Here is an 11,207-nt window from a genome sequence, read left to right as displayed (position 1 = left end):
AGCAGATATGCACATACGGAGCAATTAGCAGGCCTAGAATCCTCTATCCAGCCCTAGCTACCTAACAGCAGTTATATCTATCTAACCTAACATACAAAATTTGAATTTAGCTAACTAACATGCAATTTCCAGGAACTAACATAATCGAACAAATAAAAAGGAAAAATAGAAACAGAGATAGCAGAAATGGAGCAGGAACCTGGGGGCAGAAGGGAACGAAGAATGGAAAGGGAATTCGGGAGCAGGGGGCCACAGAATCAGAAATTGCGCCGCCGTCAACGGTGGCGGTGATGGCAGAGGGGCGGCGGCGATTATGGCAGAGGGGCGGCGGAGTTGAAATGGGTGAGTGAGAGAGGGAGAGAGGTTGAGGGTGAGTAGCCGGCAGTGATGATGGCACGGCGACGGAGATGGTGGCGCGGTGACGGTCTTGCCGGGAGGAGGAAGAGAGGAGTGAGAAAGAGAGAGAGAACGGGTGGTGGTGAGAGAGAAGGGGGGGAAGGAGGAGGGGAAGGGCGAGGCTACGGCAGCAGCGGCGACGGGGACGGAGTGCTCGCCAGAGGACGGCCGGTCGGGAGAAGAAGAAGGTGAAGAATGGTGGGGAGAATGGAATGTTAGAGGAAGAGAGAGTTGGGGGTGCGCGACTGCGCAGTGTGCTTCGCGAGCTAGGGTTATCCTTATTTTTGAATCGGCGCGCACGCACAACTTGCGCGTCCGCGTCCATTGAGAGAATGTGGACCCCACGCGTGCGCGTACAACGCGCTTAAGCGGGGATGAGCAGAAATAGGAAGGGACGCGTGCGCGGACCGTGCGCGCACGCGTGCATGGAGTTGGGCTAGGGGCTTAGAGTTAGCCCAACTCAGGCCTAACTCTCTGGAGAATGGCCTGGGAGTCGCGCCACTAGATTTGCGCGCACGCGGCAAGTATGCGTCCGCGTGCATTGAGGGGAATGGAGAACCACGCGTGAGCGTACAGTGCGCGCTAACGTGGGGTGACATATTGGGCAGGGGTGCGTGCGCATACCTTGCGCGCACGCGTACATGAGATTGGGCCTGAGGCTTAGAATGGGCTTGAGGCACGCCCAACTCTCTGGTCCATGGCCTAGTTTGGTGGCACCACGCAAGGACGCGCGCGCGGCAAGTGCGCGTCCACGTACATTGACGAATTTGTGAAGTGGCGCGCTGGCGCGATGCATGCGCTCGTGCAGATCGGGTTGGGCCTGGGGCCTAGAGCTAGCCCAGAAATGGCTTAACTCTCTGGGGTTTGGCCCAATCATTTGCAGCAGCAAATCGGCGCGGACGCGGCAGGTGCGCGTCCGCGCGAACTTCCATGTTCTAATAGGTGGCGCGCCCGCACGTAGTGCGCGTCCTCGCCCTCTCTCTTTTCTTTTTTTTTTTTTTTTTTTTAGAAGAAAAACTTGCTGGGTGCTCCCCGTAGTGCTCACAACTCTTATTCACGCAACCATCATACAATTCACAAAAATGCAACTTTTGATATTATTCATCTACTACTAAACACAACATGCATGTGACTAAGCTAACAATTAAGTTGTACAAACAAATTTGTATGAAACATCTACCTACAATGGTAACTCAAATCACTTATTATGTAAATTTGAAAGGGTGGAAAGAGTTTACCATGGTGGGGTGTCTCCCACCTAGCACTTTTAGTTTAAGTCCTTAAGTTGGACATTTTGAGATGCTTATTGTCATGGTGGCTTATGTTTGTACTCATCCTTGAATCTCCAAGGATCTTTGCTCCTCAATTGGTTGACAGAATTTCCAACCCTTTTTATCAAGCTTGGGCAAAGTTCTACCCAAGATATGAGTCCCCATAGTTGGTCTTCACATAGCGAACCGGGATCCCATATCTTGTCTTCACACCCATCCGTTAGTTGAGGTTCATGGTTTTGTCGGATGAACGGTTGACATAAAGGTGATTGACACATAGAATTCTCTTTACTCCACCAATGCTTCCTCCTAGATCCATATAAAGTAATTCTTGTCCCAACATCATCCCTATACCTTGAAGCTTTGACCTTAATGAGCCTAATTCCTAACTTGCAACCACTACACAACTCATTCTTGCTTTTAATTCCACAAAGAGCTCTAAGTTGTCCATCCGTTTCAATCAAACCATATTCAAGCGAGAAAGTAAAGCTTATGGATAAGAATTTTACCCACTTGAATGTTGTGTTGGATGGTGACTCGGGAAGGGAAACTTCCCCACACTTAGACAGTGCAAGGTCTACTTCTTTGTGCTCTTCTTTGTGTATTTCCACCTCTTTGCGAGCCTCCTTGATTTCAACCTTTCCCTTTTTATCACATAGCTTGGTGTTGTCTTCAAGAACTTTGATTTCTTGCCTAATGGGAGGTGGTTCAATTTTGGATAGAAATTCATTGATGAACAGATTCATTTCTTGGTCAACCTCTTCATATTCTTCAATTTCAATATACACCAAGCCAACGTTTTCCTCTTGGTAGCTCTCTTTCTCATTGCTCACCAAGGGTATGGGAGGTTGTGCACACTCTTTTATACTTTCAACTCTATGTCCAATGGGGGAGGATTCCATTGTAGAGAGAAATTCATCCATGATTGAATCCATCTCTTGATAAGCCGCTTCCAAGTTTCCAACGATGATATGCCTTGGGGGTTGCGCACCTTCTTCAACTTCAATATCAAGCTCCTTGGAAGAGTGCTCCATGAGACTACATTCCCTTGGACTTTCAACATCTCCTAAATCTTCAACCACTTCTTCCTTTTCTTTAATGATTATAGGTTCCTCTAGTTGTTCCAACACAAAATTTGACTCCTCCTTCTCCACCGAATTTTCCAATTTCTCCTTCATGCTTTGCTCTTCTTTTGACTTCTCACATGTGGTCACGGAGGTACCTTGAGTATTCAAGCATTGGTGGGCTAAAGTGTGCACCACCTTGGTCAAATTGGTCACAAACTCAAGTGTATCCCGCTTCATGGCTTCTTGTCCTTGGAGTAACAAAGTGAGGGGATCGTCTATTGGGGCTTGGGGTGAATAGGAAGGTTCATTATTTTGGAGAGAGGGTTCATGGTAGGAAGGTGGTTCTTCTTGGTAATGGTATGGAGATGGTGAGGGTTGAGGTGGCTCATGGTAGTAATCTTGATAAGGTTGTGGTGGTTCTAAAAGTTCTTGCTCATAATGGCCATAAAAATATGGTATGGATGATTGGTTATATGATGGATATGGATCATAGGGTGGTGCTTGGTGATGAAAGGCTTGTGAGAATGGTTGAGGTTCATGTTGAGGATGAGATTCATAGGCATATGATGGTGGTTGTTGAGTGTCACAAAGAGAATCATCATAGCCGCTAAGGTGGCATGCATTAGGATGGAAATTACACCTATAAGTATCCGGAGGTTGTTGCCAATAGGAGTGATCAATTCCTTGAGGCTCTTCCCATCTTTGTTGGTTCCATCCATGGTACATGTTGCCATTAAAGTCCACATTTCCTACAACACACTTAGAACCAAACTCAAAGCCAAAGTGGTGAGAATTCATAATGAGAGAACAAAATAAAACTAACAAAAATTAAGAAACAACAAAGGATGAACCTATTCACAATATTCACATATGTACAATAACCAATAACATAACACCATTGCAACTCCCCGGCTACTAATTTGGTTGATTTACATGCATGTGACATGGCAGTGATGAATGGATTTTTGACGGTTTAGAATTTCACAAATGAATTCTCGTTGCAAGTATAGTTTCTAAACCAAACAATAATCCTTTCATACAAAAAATTGTTTGTCACTAGTACAAACCCCTAAAATTTATAAACCGAAGTATTGGACCTCGGGTCGTTCTCCCTAGGAATTACAATGAAGTGTCTTGTTATTGGTTATGAGTTATTTTGGGGTTTTGGATAAGAAGCATGAAAAGTAAATGGCAATGAAAATAAACTAACAACTATAAAAGGCTCTTGGCAAGATGTGAGAACTAGAAGTCCTATCCTAGTTATCCTTCTCAATTGTGATGAGAATTGTTCATTGCTACCACTTAGTTAACCCTTACTAATTAAAGGAAAGTCGAGTGGATGAATTGACTTGAGCCACAAGTCCTAGCCAACTCCCAAGGAAAGACTAGCTTTAGTGCACTCCAAACCAATTAGCAATCTCTCCAATTATCAATCAACAAAGGAATTAGTTAACTCAAGTATCACTAATTACTCTACCTAGGCCAAGAGGAACAAAATCTACACTAAAACTAAAAGAGACATTTCAACAAATACATAGAGTGCAATAGAAGTAAACATTATTAATTGCAAGAATTAAAGGAATCTACAACTACAAAAACAAGAGATCAACAATAGAAAAGCAAAGAAGACACATTTATTATGAATTACCTCTTATTGAATTGGAAGAATGTAGAAGGAACAATACTAGATCTACAACAAAATGCAAGAACAACATAAAGGAAATTACAACAAAAGAGTAAAAGAAGATTGAATGTAGCAACAAAGAATTGAGAAGATAGAAGTAGGAGAAGATGAATTAAAATCTAGATCTAAGAACTAAACCTAATCCTAATCCTAGAGAGAAGTGAGAGCTTCTCTCTCTAGAAACTAACTCTCAAAACTAAACTAAAACTAAAAATGATTAGTTGTTGGGAATGATGATCATTCTCCTTCCATGATGCCTTCCCTTTAATCCTTCCTCCTTTTATTCCTTTCCCTTAGCAATTTGGCGCCAAAAATGGGTTCAGAAACCCTCTCAAATCGCCAGGCACGTGTTGCATTAATGAGGTCATGTGCCATCATCGGCGCGTGCGCGCATGGTACGCGTGCGCGCCCCTGGTCGATTCTGTAACGTGCGCGCGAGCGCCTTGTGCGCGTACGCGTGCACGGCTGACTTTGCTTCTTTAACTTTTTGTGCTTCTCTCCACTTGCATGCTTTCTTCCTTGCTTCCTTTGATTCATGCCTAGCCTATTTCAACCTGAGGTTACTAGCAAACACATCAAGGCATCTTATGGAATCAAACAGAAACTAGAATTCATCAAAATAAGGCTTAAAAAGCATATTTTCACACTTAAGCACAATTATGGAAGAGATAACAAAACCATGCTAATTCTTAGGCTAAATGTGACAAAAGGTTATCAAAATACTCTAAATTCAATGCAAAACAAACCGTCAAATTGGGGTTTGTCAGGCAGCACCTAGGAGAGTTACTATCCAGGAAGCTAGAGCCCCTGATTTCACACTGCAACCATATCAAGCGCATCACCCAGCGGCGGCTGTAGATTTTGAACTAATAACTGCACTACTCAACTTGATGCCTAAGTTTCATGGCTTACCTGCTCAAGAGCCTTGATAAACCACTATTTCATGGTTTATCTTATGATCAATTGAGTGGTTTTTATTAACTATTTACCCGCATATTCATACTATTTGCATGGTTTTACATTTGGCTTCCTAATTATGTGCTTTGATTGAAAACATGCTTCTTTGGCCTTGAGTTCCCTATGTTTAATCCTCTCTTATTACCATTAGATACCCTGATATGTGTGTTAAGTGATTTCAGAGATTACAGGACAGGAATGGCTCAGAGGATGGAAAGAAAGCATGCAGAAGTAGGAGGAATACAAGAAGTTGGAGAAATTGCTAAGCTGTCCAGCCTGACCTCTACGCACTCAAACGGCTATAACTTTAGCTACAGAGGTCCAAATGATGCGGTTCTAGATGCGTTGGAAAGCTAACGTCTGGGGCTTCGATTTAATATATAATACGTGATAGTTGCCCTGACGCTAGGCAATGCGAACATGTGCTCCACGCAGACGCATCGCAGTGGTGAAAATCAGCGTGGAAGATTTCTTCTCCAGCGATTTCTATGCTGTTTTCGACCCAGTTTTCGGCCCAAAAAACATAGATTAGAGGCTATAAAGTGGGGGAATCCATTCATTCATAAGGATCAGCTCACAACACACAGTTTTAGGTTTTAGATGTAGTTTTTAGAGAGAGAGGTTCTCTCCTCTCTCTTAGGATTAGGATTTAGGATTTCTTTGCTTTTAGGATTGTTTCTTTTTATCAGGTTCAATTTTCCTTTTATTTATTTTCCCAATTTAATTTATGAATATCCATGTTAGATTTGATTTCTTTTATTAATGCAATTTGAGGTATTTTCAGATTTAATTTTGCTTTGCTTTATTTATATGGATGTTGTTAATTTAATTTAGATATTTTCTTCCTTTTGACTTTGGTTAAGTAATTGGTGACGCTTGAGTTATCAAACTCGAGGTGCTAATTGAAAATTGGAATTCTTCAAGAATTAAATCGAGTTCCACTAACTCTAGCCTTTCCCAAGGAAAGACTAGGACTTGAGGATTCAAAGAAATTAATTCATCCACTTAACTTACCTTCATAGTTAGAGGTTAATAAGGTGTGGGAAAAATCCAATTCTCATCACAATTGATAAGGATAACCAGGATAGGACTTCCAGTTCTTATACCTTATCAAGAGCTTTATTAGTTATTATTTTAACGACTTGTTATTTTAAATTACTTGTCCCTTACCTTCAAAACCCCCAATTTACAAGACTCATAACCAATAATAAGAACACTTCCCTGCAATTCCTTGAGAAGACGACCCAAGGTTTAAATACTTCGGTTATCAATTTTAAAGGGGTTTGTTACTTGTGACAACCAAAACGTTTGTAAGAAAGGAATTCTTGTCTCTTTAGAAGCTATACCTACAACGAGGATTTATTCCGAATTCTAGATCACGCAAAAGTTCCTCTCTTCAAAATGGCGTCGTTGCCGGGGAATTGTAAACGTGTGCCTTATTATTGGTTATTGTAAATATTTGCTTTTTGCTTGTTTATTTGTTTTTATTTTTGTTTTTATTTTTGCTTTTTCATAAATTAAGAGGTTATTGGTTTTTCTTTAGTTATTAAAAAAATTTTTTCAAAAATTTGTTCTTAGTGTTCATCTTGATCTTCAAGTTGTTCTTTGTGTTCATCTTGACCTTCAAGTTGTTCTTAGTTGTTCTCTTCGTTTTGATCTAAAAATTTTAAGTTTAGTGTCATTTTATTATTTTTCTCTTTCCTCATTTAATTCAAAAATATCTTTTCTCTTTATTTTAATTGAGTTTTCGAAATTTGCAAAAAAAAAATCAGATTTTTATTTTAGAATTTTTATCTTATCTTATTTCAAAAATCAAATTCAAAATTTAAATAACCTTTTAATTTAAAATTTGTTTTTATTTTTGTTTTTAATTACTATTATGAGTTCTCACCCCTCTCGCTTTGAGTTTGGTTCCAATGTTGTTGCAAGGAATGGAAATTATAACAGGAATATGCATCAAGGTCAAAACAATTAGAGATGGAAGGAGCCACGAGGATCTGATCAACCCTTCCGGCAACAACACCTTCCAAGATACTATGGACAACAACCATCCTACAATGCATGCCAACACAACAGTTATGGTGGACCCTTCCGTGACAACCAACAACCACCAAACTACTATGGTCAAGAGCCATTCCAGGGAGCATACCAAGATGATAGATATGATGGACCCCCATCATATGCTTATGAACCACCTCCCCAACATACCTTTGAACCACCAAACTCACAAGCCCCTTTACACCATTTACCTCCATATGACCCTAACCCACATCCACCATACCAACCACCCTATGAATCAAATGAACCATACATAGATCCACCCCAACCTCCATTGGATAACAATACACTCATCTCTAACATCATTGGTCTCACCTCTACACTCCAAAATCTTATATCCCGCATGAACCATCCCTCTACCTCTAATATTTCAACCCTCAAGCTCTAGTGCACTTCCTTTTCAACCACATAATGATATTTTCATCCCATCACCACCCTCCATGGGAGAGCACCGACATCCATCAATCCAAGAGCAAGATGATCCCAATTATGCTATTGATACGGAACAGGAAAGAAGGAATCATCTTCGCGAATCCATACTTCATAAGGAGCTAGAGGAGGCCCTACGGGTAAAGGTAGGAGAGACCCTTGAAGATGAAAGAGTAGTTGAAAGGAGTTGTCATGGAAAGAAAATCATCGAGGATGAGTACGATTTTATACTTAAACAACTGGACAAAGCAGCAATTATTAAAAAGGAAGAACTGGTTGCAGAATTAAGAGATGTTATACCTCCATTGGAAAGTCCAATCACAGAGCCTCCTTCCACGGTGTTTGATGTTGATGTTGAGGAGAGCGTACAACCTCCAAGGCAGATCATGGTTGAAGACTTTGTAGAGGTTGATCAAGAGATGGAGATTAAAGAAGAAGAAGCACAACCTCCCATGCCCTTGGTGAGAAATGAAGAAGAGATTGAATTGGAAGAAAGCTACCAAGAAGAAGAGGTTGAAATTGAAGAAGCTTGCAAAGAGGTGGAAGTTGTCAGAAAAGAGCACAAGGGAGTGGAGCTTGCATATTCATTAGAAATACCTCCCCCTAAGTTGCCATCATCCTTCACAACATTCAAGTGGGTAAAATTCATATCCCTTAGATTTCTAATTCCACTTGAATATGGGCTACTGGAGACGGATGGTCAACTTAGAGCTCTTTATGTCATTAAGAGTAAGAGGAAGATGGTCAGTGGTAAGAATTGTCCTGCAAGGTTCATTATGGTTGGAAGCTTTAAATTTAAACGCAAAGGTTGGTGTAGAGCTTAATTGAATGGGTCTGGGAAGTTGTTTGGACGCTTCAGTGAGAATTCTAAGGCTGAACCACCCGGATGGAATCATGATAATCAACTTGAAGACGGGTGTAGAAACAAGATTTGGGATCCAGGAATATATGAGGATCAATTTTGGGAGCTCAAAGCTTGTGAAGAACTCCATCAAAGCTTGAGAAATTTACTTGATATTGATAGAGCTTATTGGAAGTCCAAGCATTGGTGGAAGTTTCAAGACGAGTTCAAGCACAAGCCGCCATGACAAGGAGCTCACGAAATGTCCAACTTAAGGACTTTAACTAAAAGTGCTAGGTGGGAGACAACCCACCATGGTATGATCGTTCCTTTTTCATTTTTATTTAGTTTTATTTGTTTTCAAGTTTTATTTTATTTTATTGTATTGAACCTGGAGTTTTGCATAACATTCATATTAGCATTGCATTCTGCATACTGCATTAAAAAAAAAGCACGCACGCGACGCGGCAGCGTTGCTGACGCGTCCGCGTCACCAGTGCATTGTGAAGAAAAGAAAGTAAACAAAAAGTCACGCGAAAGCGTGGCTGGAGGCGCGCTTTAGGCACAAACATGCCCACGCGTCCGCGTGACCCACTCGGCCGCGTCATTTGGAAAAATAGCCTCCCACGCGTCCGCGTCACCCACACGAACGCGTGCTCTAACAAATAAACGTAAACGGGTGTTTGGCAGCAAGTTAGGCTGGAATGGGGCTGGAACAGTGCTAGAAGCACAAGCCTTACCACGCGAACACGTGCCCCACGCGTCTGCGTCGTTTTGCAAATATGGCTATCCACGCAATCGCGTCACCCACGCGAACGCGTTATCCCAAATTTTTGGCAAAAATGCATTTAAACAGAGAATTGTGCGTACGCGAGGCTGCTCTCGCGCCATTAGCACAACTCAAGTCATGCGTCCGCGTCGCCTGCGCCGCACAACCTATCCAGATCAGTGCCAATTATCTTATCTTTTCTTCTCCAATCCTAATTTTTCCTCCCTCCTTTCTTACTTACTTCTTCTTCCCTCCTTTCCCTTCTCATTCTTCTTATCTTTCATTTTATTTTACTTGATTCATTTGCATATTTCATTCATTGCATCTTAAATTTGTGCATATTTTTATTTTCTTTTTTAAATTAATTATTTTTCCTTTGGTGTTAAAATTTTCTTATTTAACTGTTGCATCTTCTCTTGAATTATTTTAGGTTCTTAGAGACTTGTTTTATTTTGATTGGGTAATATTATTTAAATCAATGCCAATCTTTTATATCTGTATTACTTTTGCATTGACATGAATTTATATCTCTCCTTCCCCACTCTCTTCCCCATTGTTGCAAATTCTGCACCATTAGTATGCCATGTGCTTCTATTATTTTCTCACGTACATGTTGAAGCTTCCATGTAAATGAGACCCTTATCAATTGGCATTAACCCACCCATACTTCATTTATTTTCTTATCTTTACTTCTGGGTTACTTTTCTTCCCTTTTTTCTTTCAGGATGGCCACCCGGAAGGGAACCGGAAGACGTTTACATGGGGAGATAAACAAGTCCATCTGCACAATCCTTGAAGAAAAGAATCAGTTGAAACAACCCGTCCACCTGCACATCTCAGCATGCACCGAAGACGGTGCAATCTTTAAGTGTGGGGAGGTTGATACTGATCTCCATTGGTTAGTTACCTTCTTCTCAACACCAATGTTTTATTTTCTCTGTTAATTCATTGTTGCATTTGCATATTTAATTGCATGTTTGTTTGATTTTATGCATTTAGTTACTACTTGGTTGAAGTAATATTTTCTTTTTCAAAAATTTTTTATAGTATTTCACTAATTTAAATTGAAAAAAAAATTTTGTGATAAACTTGTTTGAAGTTGTATTTGGAACATGAATTATAGCTAAGAACACACAACCTGTGAGATTTTGAGCTTATTTACATGGTTACATTATTTAACCATAAATTTTTATTCTTGTGTGTTTTCTTCTCTATAATTGCAATCTTTACTTTGTTCCACTCTATATGTCCATTATTTAGTGTATTTACATGCTTGCATATGATTGAGGCCATTATTTGTTATTAGCTCACTTATCCCAAATAAGCTACCTTTTACATCACCCTTGTTAGCTACTTTGAGCTTTTTAATCCCCTTCTGTTTTATAACCACATTACTAGCCTTAAGCAGAAAAACAAAATAAAAATCTCAAGTTGAATCCTTGGTTAGCTTAAGATAGATATTGTGTATAATTTAAGTGTGGGGAATTTTATGGGAACATGGGATGATATGAAAAAGTAGGGAATTAAATTGAATAAGTTATTTGAAAATTTGGGAAGCATGCTCATATGAAATCAAAGTAATTAAATTACCATGTGCATTAAAATATATATATATATATTAAGTAATTAAATAAGGGGATACAAAAAAAGAGAAGAAAAATAATATTACCCCAATGCAAAATAAAAAGAATCAATGCACATGGAACAAAAATTCAAAAATAAGTTTGATACATGA

Source organism: Arachis hypogaea, chromosome 14, assembly GCF_003086295.3.
Source record: "Arachis hypogaea cultivar Tifrunner chromosome 14, arahy.Tifrunner.gnm2.J5K5, whole genome shotgun sequence".
NCBI classification, from domain to species: domain Eukaryota; kingdom Viridiplantae; phylum Streptophyta; class Magnoliopsida; order Fabales; family Fabaceae; genus Arachis; species Arachis hypogaea.
The sequence above is the reverse complement of the archived record's forward strand: the minus strand, read 5'-3'. Positions refer to the sequence as shown.